This window comes from Notolabrus celidotus, chromosome 6 (genome assembly GCF_009762535.1).
Source record: "Notolabrus celidotus isolate fNotCel1 chromosome 6, fNotCel1.pri, whole genome shotgun sequence".
NCBI lineage: Eukaryota > Metazoa > Chordata > Actinopteri > Labriformes > Labridae > Notolabrus > Notolabrus celidotus.
Genome location: NC_048277.1, coordinates 20,229,032 through 20,242,042, shown reverse-complemented (window position 1 = coordinate 20,242,042; position 13,011 = coordinate 20,229,032). Strand labels below are relative to the sequence as shown.

The 13,011-nt window shown below is 40.8% G+C and overlaps 1 protein-coding gene across 1 annotated transcript in view; it reads right to left on the bottom strand.

Moving 5' to 3' along the window:
• mef2aa (myocyte enhancer factor 2aa) overlaps window positions 1–13,011 on the bottom strand; it is a 64,797-nt gene that overhangs the window by 16,904 nt on the left and 34,882 nt on the right.

Below are 13,011 nucleotides of genomic sequence, written 5' to 3'. Positions count from 1 at the left end.
TTCCTTTCCTGTTCTTCTGCTCCAAGTGTGTGCTTGCATTTTTCATTATAATTCAGTTATCATAAGCCACCCAGCTGGAAGAAACCCCTGCATAAGAAGATCCTACAGCAGAGCACTTTAAGACTGTCCCAATTTAGTATGGTCGTCACTCGTGGGATCTTATCAAAATGAATGCATGTGGGGAATAAAACGGATAATCAAATGTGGTCAAAGATGCTTATTTGAGCATGAAATTGAGCAATTATAGTAAAAGCAAAGAGCTCATAAGTACATAGGGTGGGGAGTTGTGGTGTAATAAAAAGCCTATTCCAACTTCAGAGGGGGGAAAATTGCCGTACGGCTAAACGTACAAATGCAACACTGTGCTCTTTTGCTCAGTTTCATGCGGGCTGTTCTCTGCTCCTCATTACAGCTCTGAATAGCGGTGTTAACAAGACGTGCTGACAGCATGTGACAGCTTGTGATATCAAGTCAGTGTACATCAAAACATGATTTATGTGTGGCTCTCAAGGTTCCTCTATCAGGCTACTGCAGGTCCACAGCAGCGCCCTGCCCTGTCTGCGGGCTGCCTCGGAGGCCTCGTGTCTACAGGAAGGTCGCCGACTCCTGTGGATGCAGGGGTCAGAGTGTGAGCCAGAGGAGAGGAACCTACACACACTAATGAGACCCTGCTCTCTTGTTTCTGCTCCTCATCGCCCGACAAAGTGGAAAATGTGTGTGTGTGTGTAAGACAGAGAGAAAGAGAAACTATCTGAGAAACAGTGTGTGTGGTACAAATGTGCAATGGCTGTGCGTAAAGTTTGCGTTGAGTTGTGTGTATGTGTGTCTACGCCTGTGTGTGTAGGTGGTGGTAGAGCGGGGAGGGGGGTTTCTACAGCTGCTACATCCTCTGACAGAAATGTGACAGAACATTTAGGTCTGTGCAGACAATGTGGCTAACCCAGTGCTGCTCACCACAACCTCAGTGTATGGTACATTTCCTCAAACCTGGGCCATTGCTTTACGAGACCCCTGTATCACATCAATGCATTTTTTTGGACAGTTGTTGAACCCCTCCACGCTCATCCCATCCCTATGTATACTTTCTCTGAGGGGTGGGGGGTTATTTGTATTTATTTTTTACTTTTCTGCAAAAGAAATGTGTTAATTTGCAAAAATGTGGCGCTTTGCACAACTAAGGCAGAAATAAGGAAGTTCAGAAAAGCACCCACAAGTCTTCAAACCTAAGTGTCTGCAATGCCATGAAGAGAGAAAGAGGTCCTTTGGATAATGAATGGCCAGCACTGTACCACAGATGGATTACTGTTTGGTGTGGTACTGAGCAGTGGCATTCTTCTCATTCTAAGAAAACGCCTTGCTGGTTCATTTCCTGTTTACTGAACGAACCCTCTTTAGTTAAGGTCCCGAAAGGCCTGTGTTTACTGGGGTTAGACTGTACACTTTCTCCACCAGAGAGCCAAAGATCTGATCTCAACCTGCAAATTTAAGTTCCAACCTGCTCATTATGGGAATATCTTGGTCGGACTGGTCGGGAGTCGGCTGTGTGTGAGTTAGGCAGGGCTGCTCTACTTTCACAACAAGCCTGGCCAGTCTTCAGCACGCCGCACCCACTGGCCCAAGCCACATAGGGAGGGGTTAGGCAGGCCAGTGGGTGAGAGGGAACCAGATAGCAGTGGACAACGGCAGGCAACTCTTAGATCTGCTTAATTCTACATGAAATTAATCACTACAGAGCTACTATCTTTAAACAACTGCATAAAGGTGGTCGATATATGTGCAAGCCTTTATCGTGTCTACAACATTGAAAAGCATGGCGGAAATTTTGTTTAATGACTTGGCATGTCCTGAGTGTCCCGCAGATGCTTCCTACAGCTCTCGGTAAATGGATCACTAAATCAGCACATGGCCAAACAGGTGTCCCTCTTCCAAACACCTGTCAAGACCTGACTCCCTGTGCCGGCCAATCAGAGGCAGCCGCGCACAGGCATGGCCGTAGAAGGGACCACATGGAGCCCTGAAGGCCACCCGACCCCAAGATCAGCTTTTCTCCTACATGTCAATGCTGCAAAAAAGCTCAATACTTGACAGAGTTCTGACCTAGAAAAGGAAAGTTAACAAGACCATTAGGATGTTTAGAGAAAAAAAAGGTAAAAGAAAGCAGACCTTAAAAGGAAAACTTCTTTTTACAAACAATTAATAGAAGCAAAATGCCTCTTGAATCTTGTGTCAAGTTGCAGGGTTTTTCCTCTGGGGAATGGATTTGGCTGAACGTGAATACAGCTGACGATGGGTTTTTCAGTAGCATTTCTAATGAGAGATATGGGCTGTTTGTTACAAAGGGGGACTGCAGAGAGTATAGACAAGGGAACTTGTGTAATCTATTCACTAGGCCCTGAGAGGCTCACAAAGATGAGTGGGAACAAGGCCAGCTGCTATTTTCTCACAGCAGTCCAAACCTGTATTGATAGATATTTGGCTCTTCAAATAAAAATGAGACTCTGAGTGGCTGACGTCAAACCAACCGGGCGCTATTGTCCGTGTGTGCATGTGTGTGTGGGCTTCTCAGTGTGATATTCGGCTTCTCACTCAAACGTTTCCATTGCGAGAGGCCTTGAGGCTTCCTCAGCCAGAAGAAGAAAAAAAAGTCATCTCCACCTGAGCCCTAACTATTAACCCAGCTGTAACCAAGGGGAAAATTCTGCATCTCTCTCAAGTAACCATCTGTCCTGGTTAGTATGTGCAGAAGGCCACACATTCGTTTAGCAAAAGGCAACCTTCCATACGTGAAATTTGTATGTAAATGTGCCAAAATAAGGAAACTACAGACACATGATGCCTACATAATGCTCTATTCTGGACCTTGGGTTTATTCTCAAGCATTCACCTTTTTTATTGCAAAATTTAAGCAAACACTCTTCCATGGCTTAAAAATAAAACCCAACGATTGCATAAGCCACCTACATCACCTGTTTCTTGAGGAGTACTTCCAGTGGAATGGGCCTAAGCAATTTACTCTGCTGCTGTGAGTCTTGGAAAACAATTTCACTCTGATGTTCTCCCTCTCTTGTGTCAAGAGAACTTTCTGCATTTGACTTATTCATGTACTACACAGTACAGTACGTGTAAAGAAGGCAGGGTGAAAGGAGAAAGATAGTGGCTTCGTATAAAAGCTGAACTTCAAAATTGTGGGGGAGATGGCTGAAAGGAAGGCACGAAGAGGCTGTTTTCTATAGTCTCTTCCATTGTGCCTGAATCACACAGTAGTGTTCACTTACAGTAGCTTTCACTATTGGCAGAGCACCACCTGACCTCTGACTGCTGCACCACAGCTCTGATTACAGGCCCCTCAACAGCAAGACAGTTTGTAGAGTAATGGCAATACAGTGAGAAATCACACAAAATGTTCCAAGAGTGGAGTGTAACATGAATGTTTAATGTACATACTGTATGTTGTGTTTGTTTCTGCCTCCCTACACAGGAGCTGTTTCAACCGGTTGCTTTACAGCTGCCTCCTCACTTTACCTCGCTTCAGCCGGGTCTCCCATCCTTTTTGCCCTGCGGTGCTGTGAATTAGCCCTTGTGCCCGCCGCTACACTAAGCAAGGTAGCGTGCTAATCCTCATGACATCACCATTGTGTCCAGGCCGTTCCATCTAATGTGCTTATCAAAGGGCTTCTTTGAGTGTGAACGCACTAGGAAATCAGCATGGGGAGGCGGCTGATAGGAAGCCTTTTATCTGCTAAGGAATATTTCTGCTCTTATATAACATCTTAAGAGACTTTCACTGCCATCATTTTCTCCTTCCACTGTGGTGCTGTGGTCTTCATTTGAGGTGAATAAAAGTCTCTTTTGTTTGCTCTTCAGGCACTGTATGCAATGGTTGAGCACTAGGTTACTGTAATGTGGGAAGCCTTTTTCTCTCTCTGTTTCCTGCCACATATTGTGAGTTGTGAGTTGGGGGCTGTTAGATAGGGAGACTTCAGTAATTCCCAGACATATCTTGTTTAATCTTATGACCATTACACATAACTAAGTGGACTGATATCAGGATATGAGGCTGGATACGCGTCCTTCCTTTGGCCATTGTCTAGTAACTCAGTGGACAGGAAGAGCAGCAGGAGGAGGAAACCACTCGAATCAACTGTCTGCATTTCTTTGGATATTGTTGCATTGTAGCTGCTAGAAAAACAATGTACATAGTGAGGTTCAATCCCACCTGACACTACAATGGCAATTCACCATATTTAGTCAGCAGACAATTTCCTCTGATGTCACACTCAGGGTGGAAAACTAAAAAGCTGCTGTTATACTGCTTTGTTACAAGCTCCATAAATGTTAAGGTATCCTTGTTTATAATAAACTGGTATCAACTCATGAACATTCAACTTTCTTTCCTGGACTCCAGGAAGAGTAGCAGTTATGCATCCCCATACCATCACAGATACTGGCTCTAACTGTGCACTGATAACAAGCCAGGGAGCCCTTCCTCTCTGTCAAGGGGAGAAGGTGATTACCAAAAAGAATGTCACATTCTAATTTGTTATAAGACAACAGGAAATTTCACCTCAGTCCATCTTTAATGGGCCTGGGCCCAGAGAAATCACCAGCATTTCTAAATCATGTTTCTGTATGGTTTCCTCTTTGCATTGTACAGTTTTAACCTGCATCTGTGGATGCAGCAACAGACTGTGTTCACAGCAAGCAGCAACCTCCTGTCTAAAAATTTGAGTCCAACTCGGAAGTGTTAAAAACTGCAGGTAATCGAGGATCCACTTGAGGTTGGCTCCAGAAGTACCAGAAACCACATACACACAAATAAAAAAATGCCAATCTTTACAGCAGAAATAAACATGTTTACAGCCTGGTACAAAAGACAAGTGTAGTCTGGCTAGCTCATTTCTTGATCAGCACACACTGTACGAGGGGTGAATTTTTTCCTAATGCGGCAATTTCAAAGATATTGAGATTATGAGTCTTCCAATGAGACGCACAGCTGACTTGATTGACAGGCACAAACACTGTAGCTGTTGGCTAGGAGGCTCAAAGCCCACCTCTTTACGTCACAATCGCTCAACAGCAGCAATATGGCTGTTGTCGACGATTTGCCTCAAAACAGCTCTTCAGAAACAGATGGGTGATGTCACGGATCCTACGTCCATATTTTATACAGTCTATGGTTCACAGACAATGATTTTTGGATGTGATTTGGAGCCCATGCAGTTTTCAATGCAGCAATCGCGGCCATCCATAACTAACTACCACCCTTGTACTTTTTGCACAGTGATTCATGGGATTAGTTGGAAGTTTGTCCTCCAGGTGTTTAAGCATTACACAACTTCCCAACTTTGAGCATCCCAACTCTTTTAAATTTGGGCTTGTAAAACACAAGCGGCAACCTCCGCACTCAAACTATGAAGCCCATGCAGAAGTGTTATAAACTGCAATTCATTGAGAATCCGCTTGAGGCTGGCTGCAGAAACACCAGAAACCACATAGACACCAATTCAAAAAAGACGATCTTTGCAGCATTACCAAACATGTTTACAGCCTGGTTAAAAAAACGGCTTGGCTCACGGTAACTAATTTATCTATCGGCTCACACTGTACGGGGGTGAATTTTTTTCTAACGGAACGGTTCAGAAGATATTTAGATTACGAGTTTTTGCCCAAATAAGAACTTGACTGACTTGACTCCCGGACAGGAACACATAGCTGTTGGCTAGGAGGCTCAAACTCTGCCCCTTTACGTCACACTATGCCTGGTTGAGTTCCGCATTTCCAATATGGCTGCCGCCGATGATTGGCTTCAAAACAGCGCTCAGGAACAGATGGGTGACGTCACGGATACTACGTCCATTATTTATACAGTCTATGGTCAAACAACATATATGATACCCTATCAGTTGCCATAACCCAGTATTTTAGAACAAAGCTGATTGTCCTTCCATTGTCTTTTCAGTTGTTGATCAATAGAGAAGCAATAAAAATATGATTATCTGTCAGACACCCTAATCTATATGACTGAAACAAGAAACCAACAGGTACAACATTATGTTGGCATTTGAGCTTCCCACTGTGGGTATGATGCAAGAGGAAAATTAACTGTGTGTGAATAAGGTCAGATGATAGACCATGATCAAATGTGGTTTCAAAGTCAAACCAGTATTGGCCTATTTACCCAAAGTTGACATACGTACTAAGTTTGAAGCAATGTTATATATATAAAATACATATATAATGGAGAATTCAAAAAGTTTGCTCTACAAGGTGCGCTGCAAGTGATTACCTGATCAGATTGGCAATTAAACATAGCCCATCCATGCTTCCTGAATGAGAGGCCTTGCTGTGCACTGAGCAGTTCCTTCAGAGCTCTCAGCTTTGAGAGTTCGGCAAATGACCATTGTGACGAGGCTAATAGTGGGCACACTGACAGACAAAAGTCTCAATCAGTTGACTGCTAATTTGTAGTATTGACAAGAGTAAATTAAACAACAAACTGAGAACAAAACCAATCAACGTCATTATCCGATGAAAACAATGAGAACATACACTGGCAACACTCCACAAAAAGAAGAGGTGAGGCACATTTAAATGGCAAAATGATTACAGTTAAGAAAAAAACATTAACATATAGATTATTGAAAATCTTCCCAACCATCTTTGCTACCTGTTTCTTCATCCTTCTTTCTCTCTTTCTCTCTCTCTCTCCCTCTCTCTCTCTGGTCATTGAGTGGATCATTAGCTGTCAGGGCCCTTGAAACCATACCCCCAACCCTGAACTCCCATTCCTGCTTGCCTCTAAAATATTCATAAGGACAATTAGGAGTTCCGATAAGGCGAGTACGGAGAGCTGGAGGCGGGGGGGGGGGGGGGTGAGGCAGAGAGGGCAGGATATGCCAGCAGGACGTCTGTTCTGCAACACTCTATACCCGGACCACAGACCTGTCCTCATCAATCTGAGACACAGCAGCCTCCCTCTTTGCCCCCAGTCAGGCCAGGCAGCCAGGGGAAGGTGGCACAGTGCCAGCTAACCCCCCCCACCCCCCACCCCTTCCCAGCAGGCTTTGCTCTGTCCTCGCCCCTGGGCAGGAGGGGTTGGCCGCACAGCACGCACAGTGGGAGGAGGGGGGCACAAGGGCAAGCTGATTGTTGCACGAGCTCACCCACAGAAGCCACCATGTACAAAAGCAAGGTCTCATTTCAACCGTTCAGCCCACAAGGTCACTTGCTGAAGAGCACACAGAGGGTGGACTTGTAGCCTGTGGTTCCAATGATCTTTAACATGACTATTATAACTGTAGCTTCATAATTAGATCAAACCAAATTAGGTCAGCTCATTGTCTGACCTATTTTATGCAGTTGGTACCACTGTTTGTGACAGGTATGTGGTTCAGTTTTGAGAAGCCAACCAACCATTGGACGCTGTCAACACGTTGTTTCTGCAGAAAAGCTACAAATAATGTCAGAATGATTTCATCCCAATAGGAAGGAGGTAATACAAGTAATATTCTCCAAGTAAAGTATCTACCTACAGTACTTATTACTTCACATGACACTACTTGTACACCCTGCAGTATTGTGTCATTTATCTTTAAAATACATCTAATACAAATAAGCATGCATTTATCTCCGAGGATACAGAAATGAAGTTGTATCCAACATCGGTTTTTGGGGGGCTTTTTGCCTTTATTCTATAAGACAGCTGAAGAGCGACAGGAAATGTGGGGAGTAGAGAGCGGGGGAAGACATGCAAGAAATGGTCGTGGCCGGGAATCCAACCAGTGACGCCTGTGACAAGGACTATAGCCTCTGTATGTGGGGCGCTAAGACCGCTAGGCCACCAGCGCCCCTAACATCGCTGACTTGTTGCTTGGCTACTCCATAGCTGCCCTTTTCAGAAATAACAGCAATATTTTAAAAAGAGGTTCACACTTTTAACCTTGTTTGAGTCTATAGGTAAAAGCTAAAAACTGTCCATAAAATTCAGCTCAAATTCATCATCTAAGCACTGGTCCCAAGAAAATCCCTGCAGAAGTTTAAATTTCTAAAAGCATCTTCAAGTAAGTAACCCACAAGTTACAAAGGAAGCTGCAAAAGACGGAACAACTCTCAGTTAAGCTTTTAAAAGACATATGTGTGTTAATCTCTTTGGTGAATAAACAGTGTTGTTGTTTAGTTCCAGATTTTGGGATAGAGAATATCTAATTTTAGACCTTAGAGTATCAACTTATCAGTGTCAGTGGAAACTAATGTTTAGAAGGAGGCACTATGGCTTGTGGTCTTTTGTTGTTGCTGTGTTTCCTTTCATCATATTCTCTCTTAAGAGACCCTTGATTTCAAATGAGACATTGGCAGCGTAGCCGAGAGCGTGGAAAAAGCTCTGACGTCAATGTCATACAACATGTGCTAAAAGCAAAAAACTCTTAGCAGTAACCTGGTAACAAGAATCACTCGGTGGAGGGGCCAGAATCATAAAACAATGAGATGTGATGCATAATGAGTTTAAAATGTACAGAAAAACACGATATCTTCAGTTATAAGCTGAGCCATTCACAAACTCCCTCAAAGAAAACTATACATAGACAAATCAATACAACGAGCAGCAATACAGCTTTTCAGATTTCAGTAATCAAACTACATTTTCACAGTTTGAGAACCATAGCCCATTACCCTGCCATCAGGAAACAATTACTGTGTGTTGCTTCTATAACCAAGGACACATATTACAGAGTAATACGAACATTACCTCAACTGTTTCATTACGCTGAGAAAAACTACAAAAGAGGACTGGTGACCCTTTTTCACTAAAAGCCCAGAGGAAAAAGAGTCCTTGTCCTACAAAAAGGGGCACTTTGAAACCCAGCATGTCGCTCGCAACAGAACCATTAATACTGCCTCACTCACATGGAGAGAGGAGACTCTTCAGACGACTCTCACTACTCTGCTCCATAAGAGATAAATGAATAAATAAATGAGCTGGAGAATTTATACTACCACTTCTTACCTTGAGAAAGATGGTATTATTAGGTATTACCACACACACTTGTTATCCCAAGATGTAAATGCGAAACAGATTACAGATTTTGAGGGAAATAAAATACTGACAAAATTAGGTTACTCTTATCATGCTGAGAAATGATGACAATTATGCACCTAGCAAGTCACAGAAAAGAAAGTAATGTTTTTTGGCTTTCATTGGTTTTCAAATAAATCATAACCACACTGAGAACGTTGTGGGAGCAGATTTTTAGAGAGCTAAAAGGTTGTGCTAAGCAACATTTTAAAGGTTAAATCCACTACAGAAAAAGGAGAATTCACTGAAGACATTACTCACAATCTCTCCTTTATTTAAGCTAAAGTGGTGATGTTTCTGAAATGTAACCGGACACTTAAATGAACCCTGGATTTGGTGTGACGGCCCTGGAATTTTAGACCATCAATCTAACCTGATCACCATCTCATGACTCATGTAAGTTACAAACCATAAATGTAATGTGAGTCATTTAAAGAAACATGAGCTTTATTCTGACCGCAATTATGATATAACTATGAGACAATTGTGAAAATAGCTAAATAAACAAAATACATTTCTATGTGACAGTATTGTACTTTTTTAACAGTATTTTCCTGTTCATTCATTTGCACAAACATATGTATGCATATTTAGCAAGCCAACAACTTTTGTTGAAGGTTATTTTGCAGTATCCAGTTTTACAGTATGGTGTCCGGCTGAAAGGATTCACAGGAGCTGGCTAATCAGCTGAGGCTACATACTGTAACTGTAAGTAATATAAGCAGAGATATTTCTGTAGTAAACAAAGATAACCTTTCCCTCTGTTTTCACTTTAACATATGTGAGTTATTTATTTTTAACTTGTCCTACTGCACTGGTCTGAAAATAGAAGCTGCTGCAGTGTGAACAGTGAGTGTATTTGTTTTGACTGGGAACACATGTAAACCCTGGAGCTGGCCAGCAGGCCCAAAGGTTAAATGTCTGCTCTCAGGTATACATAACACTCAGTACACACAGGAAATAGGAAGTAGCTCATCTTTACAACATGGTGTTTTTAAATCAGTACCAAATAACGGGGAATGACAAGATTTCAAAAACTCACATTAATGACTGCCTATGCTGTTACTTAACCCATGTTTAAAATTAAAGTTTCATTACAGTAATCATACTTAAGATAATACCATCTTACCGATGATAATCTACAGAGCTGTGCGTGACATAATGTCCGAATGAAAATGTAGAAAACAATTTTAATATCACTTCAATAAATCACAGGAGAGCAGAAAAGCACATACTTTTTTTCTGTAATAATAAAAATGGGCTGCAGAAAATTTCACATATATTGAAAAGCCTTGAAAAATCAACATCAATAAGTCTAAGTCAATAGCAATGATATTTGATTTAGCTTAAAAGGGATTTCTCATCATTGCTGCTTTGAGCTCATTGGTGAAAAGAGTATGATGATGTTTTGCCGTGGAGAAGTGAAAAGATAATGGCAAAGAGATGGAGGTGGATATTAAGTGTAACTGAGAGTTGACAATGAAGCTACTGAGCCTAATTCATTTTATTAAAAGGAAATTTTTTAACATGTTATAAATCGCAAGATCTCTTTGATTTCACATCTTCTAACTCATTCAAGTCAATATTTTAATAAAGTTTCCAACTCATATAAATAAATTAGCCCAGAGCTCAGTTTCTGTTATATTTGCACTGCTGCTCTCCTTTTCCAATAACTTAATTACAATTAATAAAAGGAATGAACTATTTCAAGTACCAGGCAATAAAATAACATTGATTTTAAAAACAGAATGATCAGGAAATTTTATCTTGTTTTCCTTTCCTTTCCATTCTGTGTTCCTAGAAATAAAGGCCATGTGGTTCTCGGAAAGTAGCAAGACAAAAGGAAAGATTGAGTGGGAAACTTGAAAAATAGCCTGATGTTGTTACTCTGTAATTAAGGTTTATGTATAATTTTTTGGAGGTACAACAAATTCTAATATTATAAAACCTTATTTAAAGTATCAATTTGGTTACTTTGTCAGTGATCGTTTTACAAATGTAGGATTGTGCTTACCAAAGCATTACATCATTCATAGGGCAATGGAGGAAGAGAGAACCTAAACCTTAATAACAATTCTGTAAAATTTAAAAATATTTCTTTTAAAATGAATCATTCAATTATTTCAGCCTTGGAGATTTAAAAAAAGTTGCAAAAATAATTGATCCTACCATTTACAAGTATAACGGTATAAAAAATATTCACAGCTTACCTCCTGTAGTGCTGTCTTTCACATAAGACAAAATGGCATTAGTCAATGCCAGAGCCTCATTGACCATCCGGTTAAGTTTCTCTGTCACTATTGTAACCATACACCTAGAACCCATCTGCCACTCTGAGTTGTCTCACCACTGTGCTTTAAGAAATTAAGCCTCCTGTTAAAATAGACACACAATCTGTGTGCAACAACTAACAACAACAGAAACTTCAGACTTTAAAGAGCAGGGAGCAACTAAATATTTGCATAGCAGAAGCTCATTTCTCACATGTGATCAGAAGGTCTGCTGATGGGAGAATCAGATGGAGGTTTAAAATGTACTGTAGAAAATATATAAGAATTAAACAAAGCACTTATTTGCATGAATGTATGTTTGTTTTGTTTTGATATGAAAAACGTACCTTCTGATCGCTAATCTGCATTTTTAGCTGTCAAACTGGAAGTGTATGTTTGTCAAAAGAGTTGAATCAGTTAGAATTTAACTTTTTAGATTCAACTTACAATCGTCTATCTATTTTTTTTAAGTTGATTACCCTTTCTGAGTAATTTGCCATTCCATTATTCTACAATTCTACACAAATTAATAATCTGATATAGCGAGTGGAGCTTCAGTACAGTTTTCTTTTCATTTGTTTTTCTCATACTCTTCCATCTCTCCCCCATCCCCCTACTCTTTCCCCATCTTCCATTTCCAGTGCGCCACCAGCAGGAGGATAATTGATCAATCATGCTAATTGAAGAGTCTGGACAGCAAGCCCACCATAGCAGATGTGCCAATTTGCATTCATTAAGATAGAAATGAGTCTTAATCACTGCTCAGCGTTTGATTGACAACATAAACATCCCCCTGTTTGAAACTATCTGTGCACATTCAGTCCAAAACAGTGCAAGGTTTAATTCCTTAACTGGCTGTAGTATTTGTCTTTGAGTGCAAACTGCACCTCAATGCAGTGACGGCCTTGATCAATATAAAAAAGATACAGAATATGCAACATGATGGCAAATTCTCTGCTTTGATTGGGTGAATAGCTTTTGTCACAATAAAATCTGCAAAGGTCAATCACATTGCCTGGCATTCAGTAATGGTCAAAATTTTCATATCTTATTGAATTATTAATATTGCTCAATTTATGACAACAGCTGATAGTGATCATGAAATAAAACCAAATGGAAATAACCTGATAATTTTATGCTAGTTTCCTCTCACTCTAGTGGTCCTTCATAAATAGAGAATAAACAGTCTTTTTTCCTCAGTCCCGTTAACAATGGCCTCCCCTCTTTATTATAAGGAAGATAAGCAGTATTTCCCTATGAATGGAGGCTGGTTGTTTACTCCCATAAGTCACCAGGGTAAAAGACATTTAAAAAGGAGCAGTGAAAAGGCAAAGCGTTGCCTATCCTGAAGTCCATTTCTTACATTTACACGGCAACACATTTTCACTCAAATCACATCTTAAAATTAGGTTAAAGACAAATCGCAGCCCTGATTTGATTAAGATTTAAGTGTTGACTTAATGTCAATTCCGTGTGCCTGCAAACATGATTACACTTAATCTTAACCTTATACCTAAATTGTTTTGAATTGCTTTAAGAGAGGACACATAAATGCCAAATGATGCCTGTGAAGTCGCTCAGTAATTTCAAGTTTTCTCCTGGAGACACAGTGATGTTTCTGTGTGCTGGAGAACGGTGTGAGGTTATCATGGAGCATGAGCAAAATCT